Source organism: Saccopteryx leptura, chromosome 12, assembly GCF_036850995.1.
Source record: "Saccopteryx leptura isolate mSacLep1 chromosome 12, mSacLep1_pri_phased_curated, whole genome shotgun sequence".
NCBI lineage: Eukaryota > Metazoa > Chordata > Mammalia > Chiroptera > Emballonuridae > Saccopteryx > Saccopteryx leptura.
Genome location: NC_089514.1, coordinates 16777622 through 16797569, shown reverse-complemented (window position 1 = coordinate 16797569; position 19948 = coordinate 16777622). Strand labels below are relative to the sequence as shown.

General features: G+C 45.6%; 1 long non-coding RNA gene and 1 pseudogene across 1 annotated transcript in view; both read right to left on the bottom strand.

Moving 5' to 3' along the window:
• The window catches only part of LOC136384267 (uncharacterized), a 63905-nt gene that overhangs the window by 10461 nt on the left and 33496 nt on the right, over positions 1-19948 (bottom strand). The gene's annotated exons all lie outside the window — the stretch shown is intronic.
• Positions 15484-17053, bottom strand: LOC136384151 (coiled-coil domain-containing protein 25 pseudogene; annotated as a pseudogene).

The window sequence follows — 19948 nt, the reverse complement described above, 5'->3', positions numbered from 1 at the left end:
ACCCTTCAAGTTTTACCTTTAAACATTTTTTTAAGAAGGAGATAATTTACAGAACCATTAGAGCAGGGGTCCCCAAACTACGGCCCGTGGCCCGCATGCGGCCCCCTGAGGCCATTTATCAGGCCCCCCGCTGCACTTCTGGAAGGGGCACCACCATCTCATTAGCCAAAAGCAGGCCCATAGTTCCCATTGAAATACTGATCAGTTTGTTGATTTAAATTTACTTGTTCTTTATTTTAAATATTGTATTTGTTTCCGTTTTGTTTTTTTACTTTAAAATAAGATATGTGCAGTGTACATAGGGATTTGTTCATAGTTTTTTTTATAGTCTGGCCCTCCAACGGTCTGAGGAACAGTGAACTGGCCCCTTGTGTAAAAAGTTTGGGGACCCCTGCATTAGAGGGTAAAATACTTAGCCTACTTACCAACTAAACATCAATAGCATGATTTTCCTTCATGTAAAAGAAGATTCTCTTAAAGAGAGAAATAACAGTTTTTAAAGTGAAAACTTATTTTTAGGACCTAAGGCATTTTCCCCTCATAATTTTGTTCTCCCCTCCATTTCGGCTGTGTCGCGGGCCACTATTTGAGTTTTCTTCAACAATATTAGACTAATTTTAGCTTAATTTTTATATAATTCTATTTATTCCTCACATTATCCCATCGAATAGTTGGATTGTAAGGGAGTAGGAATTGTAACTGTGTGGTTAGTATGAGGGGTCAGGAGCCACCAGATCTGCTTCTGGAGCTTTTGTTGGAATTCTCAGAAGTGCTTAGATCTCCCTGTGTCCCCAGATTGAGGGGTAACATCTTGTATATCTTCTGTATGGTTGATTCAAGGAACCAAAGACCTGGAATGGGTCGAAGCACATAGGTCAGAGCTCTGTGCTCCTTTCTCAAGCCTCAAAAATTACACACCTAGCGCTGTGAGAACAGTTTTGTAACAGAGCTGCTATTGAGCTGATTTTTTTAAGTGAAGATAAAACCCTACCTAATAAAAGATACGCACTCCAAATGATTTTACTTTATGCAAAAGATTATAATCCTCAGAGAATCCAGAGTCTCTGTTATACTTTTCCCCCTAATAGTTCTGGAACCCCAGAATTCAGGATAGACTCTATACCCAAGGACTGTATGTTTGAAACCACCCTCAGTGCAGAGATGGTAAAGAGACCTGACCCTGAGTTCCTGCTTTGGTCTCAGGCTCTAAAGACTCGCCAATGTTTATTCCAACTTGCAGCTGATTCCCACCCTGATGGAATGACCTCTACACTACCATAGGTTGGTTACAGGCTTAACGGGCTCCCGTGGGTCCCAGTTGAACTTCCCAGTGTCCTGGAAGCTCTGAGGATGGAGGTAAGGGCCCAGTGTTTCTGAATGTCTCTAATTATAATTATCACGTGGCTACCTGTTAAATAATATCCTCATCGGGTTAGGCCTGGAAATGTGGGTTTTTTTACAGAGTGTTCCATAGATCCTTCAGGGAAGTGTGGGAAGCAGGGCCTAGCCAGCTACTTTTTGGCTGCTTAGTGATATGTGATTTGGGAGTTTTGTTTTGATTTAGTTATGGAAGTCTTTTTTTCTCTGCTCACACCCACAAAAAGAAGTGGTGAACTTAATGAGATCTAAAGTTATCAAATTGTGCAGTTGTCAAAAAGCTCAAATAAGTGCTACACATTACTTAGAAGTGTGAGAAACTAAAGCAAAAATGTTCACAAAGTAGAAGCCAGTAGTATGCATGCCTGTTGGTATCAGGAGTCCAAGAAGGGTAGGACCTCCTAATCCCAAGCTTCAAAAAATCGGGAATGGGTAACAGTGAGGTGGTGGCCAGGCATAGAGGTAGATTCAGTGAGGAACCCTGAGAGGGAGTGGAAGGGAAAAGACGAGCCGAGCATGTGCCGCCATCTGGGTGTATTCAGTGAGGCAAGAACCAGTTCTGGGGGAGCTGGTCTAACTGAAGGGGAGACCCCAAAATAAGCAGAAGCTGCCTCCCTTCACTGCTGCAATCGCTGTCGCTTTCACCTAGGACTAAGAGCAAGTGACAGAATTGTATCCTCATTTAACCAGCTTGATTATTGGATCATAGATTAGAAGGGGAGAAGTGTAATGTCTGAGAGCTGATTAGAAGGGGAGAGATAGAACCAGCTGATGCTAAAACTATTTTAAAAGCATCACAGTGTTTAGTTTTACAGTATTATTCAGAAAGATAAAATAATTCAATCTCTTGTCTAACAACAGGAAATTGATTCATTGTGGTAGATTCATGTATTGGTATACTTCCAGTCTTTCTAAATGACCTAAAAGAAGAACGAATAACTTGGAAAGATTTTACTCTGTTATATGGGCAAAAAGCCTGTTAAAAATTAGCATGTACGCCTGACCTGTGGTGGCGCAGGGGATAAAGCGTCGACCTGGAAATGCTGAGGTCGCCGGTTCGAAACCCTGGGCTTGCCTGGTTAAGGCACATATGGGAGTTGATGCTTCCAGCTCCTACCCCCTTCTCTCTCTCTGTCTCTCTCTCCTCTCTCCCTCTCTGTCTTTCTCTCCCTCTCTCCTCTCTAAAAAATGAAAAAAATAAAATAAAAAAATAAAAAATTATTATGTACAATGTTGTCCAATTTGGGGGGAAGTATATATTCATGGGCCGGGGGGTGGGGTAGGGGGAGGTAAAAGTTAATAGCTCAGATTTGTTTTGTTTTGTTTTAATTGTGGAAAAAAGAACACATAACATCAAACCTACCATCTTTTAACCATTTTAAGTGTTTAGTTCAGTAGTGTTAACTACTGTGCACCACATTCACATTGTGTAAAAGATCTCTAGAATTACTTCATCTTGCCAAACTGAAACTATACCCACTAAACATTCTCTCTCCCTCTTTTCCGCAACCCTTGGTAACCACATTTTTACTTTCTATTTCTATGATTTTGACTATTTCAGATAACTCATATGAGGAGTTATCACTTATAATGTTCTCAAGGTTCATCCATGTGATAGAATATAATTGAATTTCCTTCTTTTTTAAGGTTGCATAATATTCCATTGTATGTATACACCATATGTTCCTTATCCATTCATCTATCCTTAAAATTTGGGTCGCTTCCACCTCTTGGCTACATAAATATTGCTGTGATGAACGTGAACATGGGTGTGCAGGCATCTCTTTGGGATCCTGCTCTAAATTCTTATGCACATGCACTCAGAAGTAGGATGGCTGGATTGGAGATGTGTCCTAGCTGGAGTTTTTTGAATTTCATGAATTTGTATATCCATTTCTAGTCTCAGATTTTGGGAAGTCTTTGACCATTATTATTTTTTTTGTTTTGTATTTTTCCAAAGTGAGAAGTGGGGAGGCAGTCAGACAGACTCCTGTATGTGCCTGACCAGGATCCACTCGATGTGCCCACTAGAGGGTGATGCTCTGCCCATCTGGGGCATTGTTCCGCTGTGGCCGGAGCCATTCTAGTGCCTGAGGTGGAGGCCATAGAGCCGTCCTCAGCGCCCGGGCCAACTTTGCTCCAATGGAGCCCTGGCTGTGGGATGGGAAGAGAGAGACAGAGAGAAAGGAGAGGGGGAAGGGTGGAGAAGCAGATGGGCGCTTCTCTTGTGTGCCCTGGCCAGGAATCGAACCCGGGACTCCTGCACGCCAGGCCGATGCTCTACTGCTGAGCCAACCGGTCAGGGCTGGCCATTATTTTTTTCAAATAGGTTCCCTGCTCCTCCTCTTCCTTCCCCTTCTCTTCCTTTTTCTTCTAGTAACATTGAAGATGCACATCCTTACAACCTAGCAGTTCCACTCCTCTGTAAAACCCTTGCTCCTCAAAGTGTGATCCTAGGACCAGTAGCATCAACACCGCCTGAGAGCTTAATACCAGTGCAGAATCCCAGGTCCCATTTAAACCTGCTGAACCAGAGTCTGCATTTTAACAAGATTCATCAGATGGTTGTGTGTACATGAATACAGGGGTGGGCAAGAGTAAGTTTACAGTTGTGAATATGACAGTTTATTCTTTCATTATTTACTACTTTTTATTATCATAAACCTACTTTTGCCCACCCTTGCATATGAGAAACTGTTGCATGTGGGGAAAGGAGACCTATAAGAAATACATAGTATTCTTTGTAGTAGCATTCTTCACAGCTTTGCACTGGCTCTGGTCAGGGCTATGTACCTGTCCTGGATCAGTCATGGGATATACAAAAGCTCTTCTGACATTCTCAGCAAACTCTGATAAACAGAGTTGCCTCCTTTTTTACAGCTATATAATAATTATCCCATTGGCCTGACCAGGCAGTGGCGCAGTAGATAGAGCATGAACCTGGGACACTGAAGACCCAGGTTCAAAACCCCAAGGTCACTGGCTTGAGCACAGGATCACCAGCTTGAGCATGAGATCGTCAACATGACCCCATGGTTGCTGGCTTGAGCAAGGGGCTGCAGGCTCAGACAGACCCCCCCCCCCCAGTCAGGCACGTATGAGAAAGCAATTAATGAACAATTAAAATGCCTCAACTACAAGCTGATGCTTCTCATCTCCCTTCCTGTCTCTCCTTCTCTCTCTCCCTCTCTCTCTGTCTCTCTCTCGCTTAAAAATAAAAAAAGTTATTCCATTGGATAAATGTATCATAATTTATTTAACCTTTCCTTTAAGGATGGACATTTATATTTTTCCAGCAATTTAAGTAATGCAGTTGATGTCAGAATACACTTTCCTGGACCTTGCCCACCAACTTGCACACACATACTCACATACTTCTTTTTTTTACCAATCTTAACAAGCATGTGACTGCTGAATTGTGCTTTTCGTGCTTTTAAGGAACTTTTCCTCATCACACCAGCAGGTCACATTGTATATTCCTGTGATTACTTTGAGGAAGAGGAGTGAGAAGGGGACTGTGGAGGCTGCAATGTCTAAACTTTCTCTTCATTGTCTTCTGTTCACCAAGTGTGGTCCACCAGTCTATAGAGGGGCTCTATGAAGCGTCCCCTAAAATTAGGGAGGGAAAGCTTCAAACGTCGATGGAAGCCCTCTAATTTCTCTGGGTCTGCTGGGTGGGTGCACCTTTCTCCTCATCTTTTCTGCCTCGTGATCTCTGCTTTCACCATAACAGTGCAGAAGAACTGGTAAAAACTGTGACAATTTCAATTTCCCATTTGCTATTGTCTAAGGGCTGCTAAAACCCAAGCTACAGAGAAAGCTACTACCGCAACCTATAACCTCTATCCCCAAAGAGGTGACGTTACCCCCAGGCCAATGCCTGACTTGTCAGCCTTAGTCTCAGTCCTCTGGCGTTGTGGTGTGTGTACTGTGTACTTGCCTGTCCCACCATGCCCTTATCCCGCCCACCCTTCATCCTGAAGCCATGAGGCAACACTTCTGCCTGAGTGCAGCATCTCTCAGAAGTATGTTGTATGTCCTTTCTGCTTCTGATACCCGAGTTTTTGCAAATCACTTTACAAACCTCTCTGGGCTAGCCTCAGTTTTAGAGTCTAGAACTTCGCTCTAACATTGTTCAGAGCATGAGTTAATACCCAGTGACACTTCCCATTCTCGTTTTATTGCTGATAAGCAAGCTTTTTATTTTTCTCTTTTGCCTTCACACACTCAGCTGTGACATAGCAAAACACCGCCAACCCCATTTCTAACCCTACAGCTGAGGCCCTCTTCCTCCTCCTCCCCTCATGGGCGGCATGGAGTGAAAACAGACAGAAACGCTCTCTCTCCAGCCCCTCTCTGCCGGGGTCCCCACCCGGCATTGGTGCTACCAGGGTTCTCACGGGAACTCCCAGCCTGGTTTGGAATACAGTCTTTTCTCAGGCTACAGCATTTGCTGATATTTTATAAACAAAACTTTCTTTTAGTGGCACGTTGTAAACTGAATGAACAAGTACTACTCAGAAAATAGAACCTCTAACTGCCAGCGTTGTTTCTAAAGGGCTTTACAAATGCTGCACTAAAGGCCCTGGCCGGTTGGCTCAGTGGTAGAGCATTGGTCCAGCGTGTGGATGTTCAATTCCCGGTCAGGGCACACAGGAGAAGCGCCCATCTGCTTCTCCACCCTTTCTACCTCTAGCTCCTCTCTCCCTCTCTCTCCCTCCCCATCCTACAGCCATGGCTCAATTGGAGCAAGTTGGCCCTGGATGCTGGGGATGGCTCCATGGCCTCGGCCTCAGGCACTAAGAAGCACTAGGTTGCTGAGCAAAAGAGCAACCCCCAGATGGGCAGAGCATTGCCCTGTGCTGGGCTGGCTGGGTGGATCCCAGCCGGGGTACATGAGGGAGTCTGTCTCTCCCTCCCCTCCTCTCACTGAATGAAAAATGAATGAATGAATGAATAATTTAAAAATACAAATGCTGCACTATAGGCATTAGTAAACATATTTTTTTAAAGGCTCAGTTTTAACTGGAAGCAGTCTCAAAATGGAAACAGGAATGGTGTACAAGTTATAGTCCCTACTTTGTGATTATTTTGGTTTTTCAGAACCTATTTTTTTCTAGATCTATATACATTAGTTATTCTTTTTCCTGTAACATAGCACTTTATCTCAGCATAGCTCCCTAATTCCCATTTAGTCAGGATATTTAATAAGAGGAGCGCAAAAGGAAAGTTGTTCAACCTGAAACAAAATTTCTAAGTAATGCCTGAAGCAGAAGAGAAACCAGCTGGCCTTCTTACCAAATGGAGGTGGACTCAATATTCTAGTTTGCGAATTTCATGAATTTTAGGGGTCAGTTACATTTATGGTATTCAATGCTTCCGGCTAGAATAATGTACATATGTACCTCTGACTCTTTTAAAGGACAGGTCCCCTAACCCCCCAAATCCCATTATAGCTCACGCTCTTCTGGGCAGCCCTGAGACCCGGGATCGAGCTCCTCCTTTCGTGTGTCCCAGAGCGCCACACATCGGCCACCGCGGGTACCTGAACACAGGTTTTTGTTTGTTCAGGCTTCTGATATTTATTTTACAAGAAACTACTTCTAATATTTATTTTACAAGAAACTACTTCTCCATAGATAGATTACAGTATATTATTTTTCTATATTTAGAAGAAAACACAGCTCGTATATCAAACTCCTCAGTTCATGGATACTATTGTTTAGGATGAGAGTAAAGTATCACTAGTAGATTTAAAGATAAACATGAAGCAAAAACGATAATAAAAAGTACACAGAGAGGACCAAAAACCATGAAGGTGGTACAAGAATGGCTGAAGCTGAGAAGACCCTGCTCTCTCTCATGTAAAGCATCATGGGACTTTGTCAGAGTTCAATCGTGTGATGCCTGATCCTCATTCATTCTCTTCCTGCAATATTTCAAATAACCCGCCATAGATAAAGTAAGTTAACATAGTGGCTGTTTTTCTGGGCTCCTCTGTTTCCTGCTTAACTAATGGATGAATTACTTTGCATTTTGGGTATCAGAGAAGGCCATCGGGCATTTATCTGTCCAGCAGACAGTGAGTTGATTTGGGTTTGTTTTATTGTTTAGAAAGAGGAAGAGGGTGGTAGTGATCTCCCCAGATGCCCTGGGCAGCTGACTTGATGTCACGGGGCTCGCTGGCCTAGAGGCATTTTAACACCAGGCTCAGGGCCTTGCAGAGCAAATCCCATGACTCCATGGGACTGCCCCCTTCTCACTGTTGCACCAGAATGTTCTAGTGAATAATACTGCTTAAGAGCATAGGTCCTGAAAAGTCTTTTTTGTTTATTGGGATTTTAGGGGAAGAGGGCACTTAATCTTGTAGGGTTTTATATGTTTTAACAATTGTCATTTACTTACTGTTATAACTTTTCCTTAGAAGGGATATGAGATGACTTAACAAAAATACATACAGTAAGATAGAAGTTTAAAAAAAGAGATAAGGAAACTGGGGCTAAAGTGAGGGCCGGAAAAAATAAAATGGAGGCAAGAAGAAGGCCTGTCACCAAGATTTATCGGGAGGGCTCCACACTTGCCAGTGGCGGCGGCAGTTGGAGCTTTTACCCTTTTCACGCTGGGCCCTTCTCTGAGAAGCTAATGGGGCTGTCGATACAGGAGGGGCCCTTTGGATCTAAGGAGGGGTGTGATAAGCGAAACAGTGGCTCTCAAGGGTCTGGGATTTTTAAATACATCTGTGAACATTTCACTGTAAGATCTCACAGGGTTGTGTTGTATGTAGCCCAGAAAGAGGCCTGAGGTAAGAACCGGCACTTCAGTGCCTTCTTGGGACGTACACTCCAAAGGAGGTAAGAGCGAAGGGAGGGAAGGGAGGCAGGGAAGGAGGGATGACCAGGCCATCTCAAGAGCGGCCACATAAAACTACTGTGTCTGAAACAGGCTGTTGTCAGGAAGGAGAAGCAAATCATTTACCTGCAGCCTCCTTCCCATCTCCTCTCTCACCAGCCAAAATCCGCCCTGGGCATCCACTCCCCGATATTTTAGAAAGGAATCGGGGAGGCTGCAGCCTCTGCAGCCTGGGGACCTGGCGCCTGTCTGGCTGTCAGTGGGCTCTGCACGGAAGTGTTGCTGGTCAGTGGTGGCTGTGCCTGTGGCCAGGGCTTTCTAACAGCAGGAGAGGGGCAGCCTTCACTCTGACCACACAGGCCGGGAGAGAGGTAAGCAGGGTCAGCAGATCTGGGTGGAGTCCGGGCCTTCAGCCTGTGCACAGAAAGCTCCCCGTATCTGATAGATCTGGAGCTTCCAAAAGAGGTTGTTGTGCATGTTATGAGAAACAGTCAATGAACAACTAAAATGTGACACAACTGGCCCTGGCTGGTTGGCTCAGCGGTAGAGCGTCGGCCTAGCGTGCGGAGGACCCGGGTTCGATTCCCGGCCAGGGCACACAGGAGAAGCGCCCATTTGCTTCTCCACCCCTCCGCTGCACTTTCCTCTCTGTCTCTCTCTTCCCCTCCCGCAGCCAAGGCTCCATTGGAGCAAAGATGGCCCGGGCGCTGGGGATGGCTCTGTGGCCTCTGCCTCAGGCGCCAGAGTGGCTCTGGTCGCAACATGGCGACGCCCAGGATGGGCAGAGCATCGCCCCCTGGTGGGCAGAGCATCGCCCCTGGTGGGCGTGCCGGGTGGATCCCGGTTGGGCGCATGCGGGAGTCTGTCTGACTGTCTCTCCCTGTTTCCAGCTTCAGAAAAAATGAAAAAAAAAAAAAAAATGTGACACAAGTATGAGTTGAAGCTTTTCATTGCTCTCCCTTTCTGTCTTTCTCTCAAAAGGAAGGAAGGAAGGAAGGAAGGAAGGAAGGAAGGAAGGAAGGAAGGAAGGAAGGAAGGAAGGAAGGAAGGGGGGAAGGGGGGAAGGGGAAGGGGAAGGGGAAGGGAAGGAAGGAAAAGGGAAGGGAGGGAGGGAGGAAGGAAGGAAGGAAGGAAGGGAGGGAGGGAGGGAAAAAAATATGAAGATACATATGTATAGAGGAAGAGTTCATTCTTAAAGCTCCCCCTCCGGCTCCTATATGTTGTTTCCTGATTGTCCCTTTCATTTGTCTCACACGAGTGTCCCCTTCTGGCCTGCTGTCTTCCTGAAGGATGAACCTAATAAAACATACTTCCATAATCCTTTCCTCTTCAAAGTTGGCTTGGCCTTGAAACCCTAGCCCCTGTGGCCTGGTGCCACCTCCTCAGCAGGTCAGGTGGAGCCCCTGGAGGCTGAAGTGTCTTTGAACAACGGCCCTTATTCGCAGCAGGGCCGCCTTTCAGGGGGCCTGGTGTGCTCTCCTGGTGCCAACCCAGCTGTCTTTTTCACTATTCTGAGCTCTCCTCTGCCACCTCGGCCCGGGCCCGGGCCTTCATTCTTTCTCGGAAACCCGATTCCTTCGACAGAAGCCACATGTCCCGCTCAGGCCTCATCTGACAGCTGTGGCCCCTGGCCTGGCCCCACAGACGTCCAGTGTTCCCTTTCACAGGCGCGGGGCTGTTCCTGCCAGAAAAGTCCACTTCCTTCACGTGTCTCTTTTTCATGGTGTCACTCTTTTTGGCCTTGAATGGTCATGCCAATTCCTTGCACACTTGATGAAGGGATTTGGGGGCAGAGAACTTGAATCAATGGGGTCTTTTTATTTTCGGACATCAGTAAACAGCACAGATCAGTTCAATGAGTTCAGACTCCGTTATTTCCACGCTCGCTGTGGTCTCGACCCAGCATTACATCCCACTGAAAATGCCTCTTGTTATCTCCAGCTAACGAAGAATGTTGCCCTTTCTTCTTGGTTTGAACATGTTCCAAAACATTGGCCTGAAAGATCAGTTTTACCACTGAGGAGCCCTGAATACAAAAATCTTTAACTTTCCCTTTGATACAGCTCAGTGACATTATTCTCGTTGTTTTCTTTCCTCTTCTTTTTATTCTGCTCACTGACAGTATTTTTATCTGTCTGGTAGCGTAAAATGCAACCATTTATTTTCGAGACTAATGAGGACATGCCCAAATCTTTTCCTAGGGCTAAGTTACAAATAATACAGTTAGAGATTTTAAAGGCCCAGTTAACCTGTTAACTTGTCACCGTGTACCCCCATCAGAATGGCCCCTTCTCACCCTTGTCATTCTCAATATCCAGTCCCAGGAAGGACACTTCACAGAATTGTTTATTTAAATGTAATCAATGTCATATTATTTTATCAAGAAATAAAACCGCAGAACAAATATTCCTGGAAAAAACGATTTTAAGACAAAAAAAAAACAACAAAAAACTATATGCTGTCCCCTCTGTAATACCAAATGTCCCCACATTTTCAAAAAGTTAAACCTTTTATAATTAAACCATTAACACCAAGAGCATAAGTTAAGTGGTGCCGGTGATATACCTTCACCAGATACTACTGCCAACAGCTGGTGAAACCCTCAGCACAGTGAGAGGACTCAATGGCAGGTTCTGGAACCAGACCTTCACCAGATACTACTGCCAACAGCTGGTGAAACCCTCAGCACAGTGAGAGGGCTCAATGGCAGGTTCTGGAACCAGACCTTCACCAGATACTACTGCCAACAGCTGGTGAAACCCTCAGCACAGTGAGAGGACTCAATGGCAGGTTCTGGAACCAGACCTTCACCAGATACTACTGCCAACAGCTGGTGAAACCCTCAGCACAGTGAGAGGGCTCAATGGCAGGTTCTGGAACCAGACCTTCACCAGATACTACTGCCAACAGCTAGTGAAACCCTCAGCACAGTGAGAGGACTCAATGGCAGGTTCTGGAACCAGACCTTCACCAGATACTACTGCCAACAGCTGGTGAAACCCTCAGCACAGTGAGAGGACTCAATGGCAGGTTCTGGAACCAGACCTTCACCAGATACTACTGCCAACAGCTGGTGAAACCCTCAGCACAGTGAGAGGACTCAATGGCAGGTTCTGGAACCAGACCTTCACCAGATACTACTGCCAACAGCTAGTGAAACCCTCAGCACAGTGAGAGGACTCAATGGCAGATTCTGGAACCAGACCTTCACCAGATACTACTGCCAACAGCTGGTGAAACCCTCAGCACAGTGAGAGGGCTCAATGGCAGATTCTGGAACCAGACCTTCACCAGATACTACTGCCAACAGCTAGTGAAACCCTCAGCACAGTGAGAGGACTCAATGGCAGATTCTGGAACCAGACTGCAAGAGTTCAAACCCCAACCTAGGACTTACTATCTGTGTAACCTTGGGCAAATTAACTCACCTTTCTGTGCCCTCGTCTCCCCATATGAAAAATCAGAACAATGAAAGTACCTACCCTCACTGGGTAGTTGTGAGGATGGGAAACCCTTAGATTATTGCCCAGCATAGAAAAGTAATCATCACAGGCATGGACACTGTTGTAGTCCTGGGTGGGTGATCGCCGACTCCCTAGTCCAGGCCCATGGCCCTGCTGGTCCTGAAATGCTGGTCCCGTCCTTTCCCACACTTCCTCCCTAACCCCCACCCCCACCTGACAAGACCCCGGGCATTTTTCACTCATCCTGTAGGAGGAAGTTACCTTGCTATGACATGATAAATGATCAGGCTTTCGCAGGGAAGGCAAGAATGATCAGGAAGCCCCAGGCCACAACATGAAACAGAACCGGCTTTTCAATCTCATAAACTTTTTTTTAAATGTTAACCTAGATGAGGGGAGTTCATTTTATTCCTCTGTGGGAAGCACATTCTCATCATTAGCCTCCACTTAAGTCTGCTCCCTCACTTTATATTTTGTTTATTCTATTTTTCACTTTCCTCACTCTCTGTCCCCCCACCCCACCATTCTGTGTTTAAGGGGACTCTTTGCTTCCCAGTGTTTGTGTAAAGGGGGTGAATGCATGTGTCTTTGTGTTACATATGTGTTATGTGTAACATTCTCCCTAAAAGTCTTAGTATCCATGTGGATGTGAGGATGTCTAGGCTTCTCCCTGTTGCACATTCTCACACCTGACCCACCCTTCCCCAGGTGACAGCCACCCAAGTTGTCCCCAACCATCCCCCACAACACACCAGGACAAAGAGGGGTTCTCCAAAGATAGTCTTGGAAAATCTTGCTACTACGTGGTTAAAAATAAAACTGAATCCCCACGTAACACTGTACAAAGTGAACTCTAGATCTATTTAAAGCCAAAATTTAGAGGCTGAAAGAATGGAGTTAATCGAAGAAAGTGAGGGTGAATATCTCAGTGACGCAGGGAGAGGAGAGAACTTCTCAAACTGAACCACGGAGGCGTGAACGTCCTTGAACATGTCCTCCATTCGCGTTGGTTTTCCGTCCTCTCGCAACTCTTGGTCAGCCCTTCTCAACTGCCTAGACGTTTTCTCTTGTTGAAGGACAAAAGAGAAAGAACAGCACAACTTGAAAGCCTCTCTCTTCCCTACTTTCTGTTTTCCCTTCCTATAAATCAAAAAGATAGTATTTTTTTTCCTAGTCTTATCCTTGCCCCGCATGAGGGTCAGTAATCTATGAATGAGTCCAGACAACCTCACAGTTTTGTACAGCCTGCTAAGAAAGGTTTTACATCTTCAGATGGTTGGGGTGGGGGGAGGCGGAGAATAATTTGTAGGATCTGAACTACAGTATACAGAATACAGATCTCAGTCTACGGCCATACCACCCTGAATGCGCCCGATCTCGTCAGAATACAGATCTCAGTGTCCCTAAGTAACATTATAGTGAAACATAGCTACACTCACGCACTGTCTACATTGCTTTGTTGCAACTGCACAGTTGAGCAGTCGTGACAGAGACCGTATGGCTCACAAAGCCTGAAGTATTTACTCTCTGGCCCTTTGCTGAAAAACTCTGCCAACCCCCAAACCAGGTGGAATGCCCCTTGAGCATGAAAATCATATTCAACATATATTTTATTTCCCCGATTGCTTCGCACAGAGTCTTGCCAACAATTAGTGCTAGTTATAACGACTTAAGGCTAATTTTGGCTTCAAGTAACAGAATAGCCTACGGATAGGGTTTTTGATTCTCAACAAGAAATCCAGAGATAGGACTGGCATTGATACAACAGCTCAATGAAGTTAGCTCAAGGCCCTGGAGGACAGCCTCTTCCCCTGTCCTTCAGGGTTGCAAGATAGTATCAGCAGCTCCTCAAGTAACCAGAAAACTGACAGCAACATGGATCAAGAGCAAGAACTTGACCTACAATATCTTCCTCTTTTAGGAGCAGAAAATATTCCCTGAGCCTCCCCTCCGCCAGCAGACTTTCCCTCATGGTAGCAGCCAGAATGTGAACACATGGGTCTAAGGAGACATGAAATCAGTGATCCGTGCTCGCTTAGACCAGGGACTGGACTCCCCCCACACACACACACACCTTGAGAACTAGAGATCTCCACCCAAAACTCAAACAGCATCAGAGAACGAGGAAAAAGGGAATGGTTTTAGAGTGGGCAATGAATAGTGTCTGCCCCAAGGTTCACTAATGGCAAGGCTGATGTTTGACCATGGAAAGGCAACACAGAAATTTGAAATGTTTTGTTTGTTTGTTTGTTTTTAGATACAGAACCAGGTAATAGCTTAATTCCAACCTTTTCTAAGACCTGGAACTCTTTTTTAAAAGAGAATAACTTTTCCGAACAGTTTCAAGTGGTTTTCAAATCATACAGCACCAAAGTTACCTGAGTGGCTTCTGTGAGTTCTGCCTTGGCCTTTTCATAGTCAGGACCCTTCCGCTGCTGGACAGAGTCGCATGGTATGAAGTCACAAGGTGAAGTGTGTCCCATAGTCCTCTGACAGTCCAAACTCTTACATTCATAATGGCTGGCTCATCAGTCACCCAGCTGATTTTTTTTTTAATTGATTTTAGGGATAAAGGACAAGAGAGAGAGAAAGAGAGAATTGCTTCTTGGCCTTTTGGCTAAGATCAAGTGGAGAAAAAGAGAGAGAGAAACACTGATTTGTGGTTCCATTTATTTATGCATTCATCAGTTGATTCTTGTATGTGCCCTGACTGGGGATCGAAACCACAACCTTGGCATATGCAGACAACGCTCTAACCAACGAAGCTACCGGGCCAGGCCCTGTGCTATCTTTTGCAATGATTAAACCAGCAATCAAGCAGAACACGAGTAATGGCTTACAACCACAAAGTACACTACTGTGAGTAAAAAAGAAAGACCAGGAGGTAAGCACACAGGTTCCCAGGAGACGTGAAACCAGTGCCAGTGTGGGATCTGGGCCATGATGAGTCAGAGCTGTGGGCTCCGTGAGCGTGCCCTGACAGGGGCCCCTTTGATTCTCTGTCTCGCAGAACCTGTTACACGTCCTGTTTATGATCACTCGAGTCACATGAACTGAGGGAACAGTCGACCAAGGACTGACTAGAAAAGTAATACAACTATTAAACTCTATAAAGAGAGTTATGATATGGTGGCTTTTATATAAAATCTGGCTGCTCAGCTTGCTCTGTATCACGTTCCCTTTTTTTTCAGTCTGTGGCTTTGATGGGACCTGTCCCATACTCTTTCCCTGTCCTCTCTGACAGCCCCACCTGCCTTTAAGACACAGGCGGGAACATAACTCGAGCCACACACTCTTCTCCACAAAACTTGGAGGAAACAGGGGCTGTTATGCTAAATACAGTAAGTCAGACAGAGAAAGACAAACACTGGCTGATTTCACTTTTGTGAGGAATCTAAAGAACAATATAAATGCACTGGCTGATCTTCCCAAAGCACAGAGGTAGCCAGTTCGATCCCCAGTCAGGGCACATACAGGAACAGACTGATATGTCTCTCACTCTCTCTCTCTCTCTCTCTTTATCTCTCTCTCTGCCTTCCTCTCTCACTAAAATAAATTTTTTAAAAATTTAGAAAAGATAATATAAATGAACAAACAAAACAGAAACACTCATAAACACGTAGAACAGCCTTATAGTTGCCAGAGGGTAAGGGATATGGGGGGAGATGGGGGGGAGGAAGGGGGGAGGGGCGAAGGGATTGAGAAGTACAAATTGGCAGTTACACTACAGTAACAAGGGCTTGGGCTGCAGAGCACGTCCTGGGGACCGTGGCCCAAAAGGAGTGTCCCTAGTTCACATCTTTAAAAGGCCCTTTTCTCCATTCACACGAATGCGTCTGAATCCCTGTCCGTCCTGATTCGAAGATGTATTCTCAACTTTCGTTAGTTGAATAGCTCTTAGGTTCGTCCATTGCTGTCTAGGTTTCATCTCTTCCTTTTCTCCCCTTTTCATGTCATGAATTTGGGTTTTCTTCTCATTCCTCTCCTCAGGGTCCCTGCTTTCCTTCTCGGCTGCTAGGTCTGGGCACTGCTCCATTTTGGTCTTTTCCAATCGGTTCAAGACCTCCTTCACTTTCTTCTCCACTGTCAGAGTTTTCCCATCCTTCCGCCCGTGAAAGCCCACCTGCCCCACATCCACGGCAGCTGTTCTCTTCAGGTCAGACCATGGTGAGCATGCCCCGTGAGCCTTGCGCACCCGCAGCCTTGCACGCTCCGGCCTCCCCGACGGGCATGGGCCACCAGGACTTCCTTCGGAATGAATGTCTTCCATCCTCTCCCCCTTATGGAATCGAAGGGATGCACAAGCCGAAAAGTTTGTCCACCCGAAACCAAACATCTTCAGGCCAGCCATTCCATACTAGCTCATTTTCATATTTATCCGTTGCCAAGGGAACAGTGGAAGCGGGTGGGCTGATGCTGCGGCTGGTGAAGTCGAACTTCGCGATCCGGGCGGCGGCGCAGCGACCCCAGCGCGGTGCAGCCGGCCCGGCGCCGGGAGCTCAGAGGACCAGGCGCCGGGCCCCCCACCCCCGTGCCCCGGAGCTCCTCCGCTCCGAAAGTTATTTCCACTTTGGAAAGACGGCTGGAAATGGCCAGTCGGGGGCAGGGGAGTGGTCATTAAACCAATCATGTGTGATGGGAACGTGACCTCTACATTTCCTTTTCTTTAGCTCCACTCCTGGGAAATCGGTCAGCGGGGAAAGAAAACCAATGCGCATTACACCTACTTTCTGTCACATCAGGCTCCACGCAGGGTGAGCATGTCACCGCACAGCTTGCAGACCTCCACAGCTCTCCAGCCTTAGCTCCCCTTAGGCCGTGGGCCCCACGACTTTCTCTGGAGCAGCACAAGCCCCAGGCCACCCCCTCTCCCTCTGGATGGAGTAGCCCTTCCTGTCCCCCTGGAGCGCACTGTCCCAAATGCCGGCCACTGGCTCCTGTGGCCACGGAGCACTTCCAATGTGCTGGCCTAAAATGACGTGTGCCGTAAGTACGAAGCACACACTGGATTTCAAAGGCTGCATAAATAGTTTTTAAAAAGTAAAATAGTTTGCTACTAATTACATGCTGAAATGAAGTTTTTAGGTATATTGAGTTAAAGAATGCATAGTAGTAGCAAGTTACTTTCAACTGTTTCTTTGTCCTTTTTTTAAAACATGGCTACCAGGAAATTTTAAATTATGTATGTGCGTCACATTCTATTTGTATTTCTATTGGACAGTTGCTACCCATGCCCTCACCTGCACTCTGACATGTTTCATCGTAGTATCTACCTGCTTCTCCATCTGACCACTGCCTCCGAGTACTGTAAGCCCCATAGAAACAGGCGCCTTATTCTTCTTCTCATCCTCACTGTCTAGCATCGTGCCTGGCACACTGGACAAAGGATAGTGTGAAGTTCATCGTTACGTTCTTCTATTTTAAAATCCAGGGGAAAGTCACAGACATAGTGTTAACCACTTGAAAGAGAACAATGCAGTGGCGTTTGGTACTTCCCCAGGTTGTGCGGCCTCCTAAGTGTTGTCTATCTACTTCCTAAATGTTGTCATCACAGCAAAATAAGATCCCAGAGCCACCCAGCACTCGCCCCTATTCCTCACTCCCCCACCCCTGCAGTTCCTGGCCATCACTAATCTCTTTTCTTCCTGCAGATGTATCTGTTCTGAACATTTCACATAAATGGAATCGTACGATATGTGACCTTTTGTGGCTGGTTTCTTTCACTTAGTATAATGTTTTTGACATTCATCTACAGTTTAGCCTGCATCAGTACTTCATTTCTTTTTTAATGTTCCTTCCTCTGTTCGTTATTAGTTCTTGCCCCCTGGTATGCGCCCTCCCCATGCCTCCTCTGTGCTTATCCAATTTAACTCATCAGGCTAAAAACGCAACAGCCGTTGGTGCTTTGTGATTGCAGAGGTGACCAGAAAAGGCTGCCCTGACCTTCATAATTCATTTTCTCCTCTTTCCCTAAAAGCTAGCGAAAACATTTTTGGTTAAAGAATAATTTCAAAACTTAGTAAACCTGAAAACAAGCGAGTTTAATACTTATTCATGCAGTGAGCACCCAGACAGAGACTGAAGAACTAAAAAACAGCAGTCTCTGAGTCATTTGTTAATACTTAAATCTGAACACCGTGACTCCGATTAGAACACATTCAAAACCCCACATTAGGACAAGGCAAATCACATGAGCTGTCTGTCTCTTTGAACTGATTCCTTTACCTTTAGTTTATTCTTGCCTTTCTGTTCTGCCAAATATCAAAGGCTTTGTTTCAACAAGTCTTAGAACCTTTGAGAGGTACTTCCCGTAGCCGTTCTTATCACGTGCTCTTCTTCTTACATAGAATTTTTCTAAGTCACCTGCTGTATCTCTTTGATAGACAGAATAATGCCCCCCTCCAAGCTGTTCCCATCCTAATCCTGAGAACCTATGAAGATGTTATGTGGCAAGGGGAATTAAGGTTGCAGATGGAATTCAGTTTGCTAATCAACTGACAAGATGAGACTATGAGTTGGTATGATACAGGTGAGCTGCGTATAATCACCAGGGTCCTTACAAGGGAGAGAGGAGGAAGGAGAGTCAGTGTCACGTGTGGTGGAGGAAAGGCTCTCCAGCGGCTACGGCTGGCTTTGCGGATCGATGGGGGCTTTGAGCCGGGAACTACAGAAAGCCTCTAGAAGCTGCAAAAAGGCAAGGAAACAGTTTTCAATCCCTGCGGACACTTTGATTTTGGCCCAGTGAGGCCCATTTCAAATCTGACTTCCAGAACATATGACAATAGATTTGTGTGGTTCCTGCCATTTGTTACAGTAGCAATAGAGAACAAGTACAGCTATTTACAAAAATTGGGGAGAAACGAACCTTAAATATCATGCTTAAAAAGACCAGTTTGAACTGTGAAAATTCCTAAAATTAAAGGTGTTCACTCCCCACCCCTATACCAGCCCTGCCTGCCCTGACCCCTGCTTGCGGTGGTCACCGCCACTCCACAAGTCCCCCTTTGGACAGCTGCTGTGGTCATTGTATCTCTGGTGCTGCTGCTCCAGGCGAGACTGCAGCCACCCTGAGGGGTGTCAGAAGCCAGGGCGCTTGAAGGTAATATAGTGCATTCTCACAAGTTGACTACTACTTTCCGCAACATCGTTTCCAAACAGAATAACCATGTCCCTAATACCAAGGAATTGAGATGTTCCCTTCTTTCAATGAATGATTGCCAACTTAATTTACAGTATGATTTCATTTCTATAAAAAGAAAAACAACCCTTGAGGCTCTTTCTTATCCAAAATAGCCCTGCATCCAGCGCTACAAAGTGAACTACTTTATACGTAGTCAGCTGCGGATCTCGAGGCACCCGTGATCCAATTGGTAGTGCTTTGAAACTGAGGACTGGGGTCATCCTCACCCCCTCCAGCTGCCTCCCTTTTTGCCTACTGCCCTAGTCACCTCCCCTTGACAGGATAGGGAAGAAGAGAACAAATAAAAGATTTGACCACTGTGTCTGTCTCCCTATTAAGGTTTTTTTTGTTTTTTGGTTTTTTGGTTTGTTTTTTTTTTTACCAGGGGGAGGGACAGACAGACAGGAAAGGAGAGCAATGAGCAGCATTAATTCTTTGTTGTGGCACCTTAGTTGTTCATTGATTGCTTTCTCATATGTGTCTTGATTGGGGGGACTCCAGCCAAGCCTGTGACCCCTTGCTCAAGCCAGCAACTTTGGGCTTCAAGCCAGAGACCTTTGGGCTCAAGCCAGCGACCATGGGGTCATGTCTATGATCCCATGCTCAAGCCAGTGACCCTGCGCTCAAGCTGGCAACCCCGGGGTTTCGAACCTGGGTCCTCTGCATTCCAGGCCAATGCTCTATTCACTGTGCCGCTGCCTGGTCAGGCTAATTAAGGTTTTGTCACAGAAGAGTTTGTCACTTCCAATTTATTTAGAGATGGAGGTAGTTCATCTGGCCAAAACTACAAACCAGAACTAATTATCAGTAACAAAGAACAAAGTACTTAAAATAAATCAAGAGCAAGTTTTTCCTAAACTGAACTTTGTTTTTAATTCTAAAAGTTGCACATTTGTTGTAAAAAGCAAACAGAATTACACAGATTGTTTGTATCACATAAAACATTCCCAATATTTATTCATTTGTATATGAAAACAATGTTGTTTCAATCAGGAATAATGTGTTCTCTTTGCTGTTTTTTCCTTCATATTTTCTTCAAAGGCTGTAAAAGGAGCTCTAAAGAGGTGTGTATGTGGCC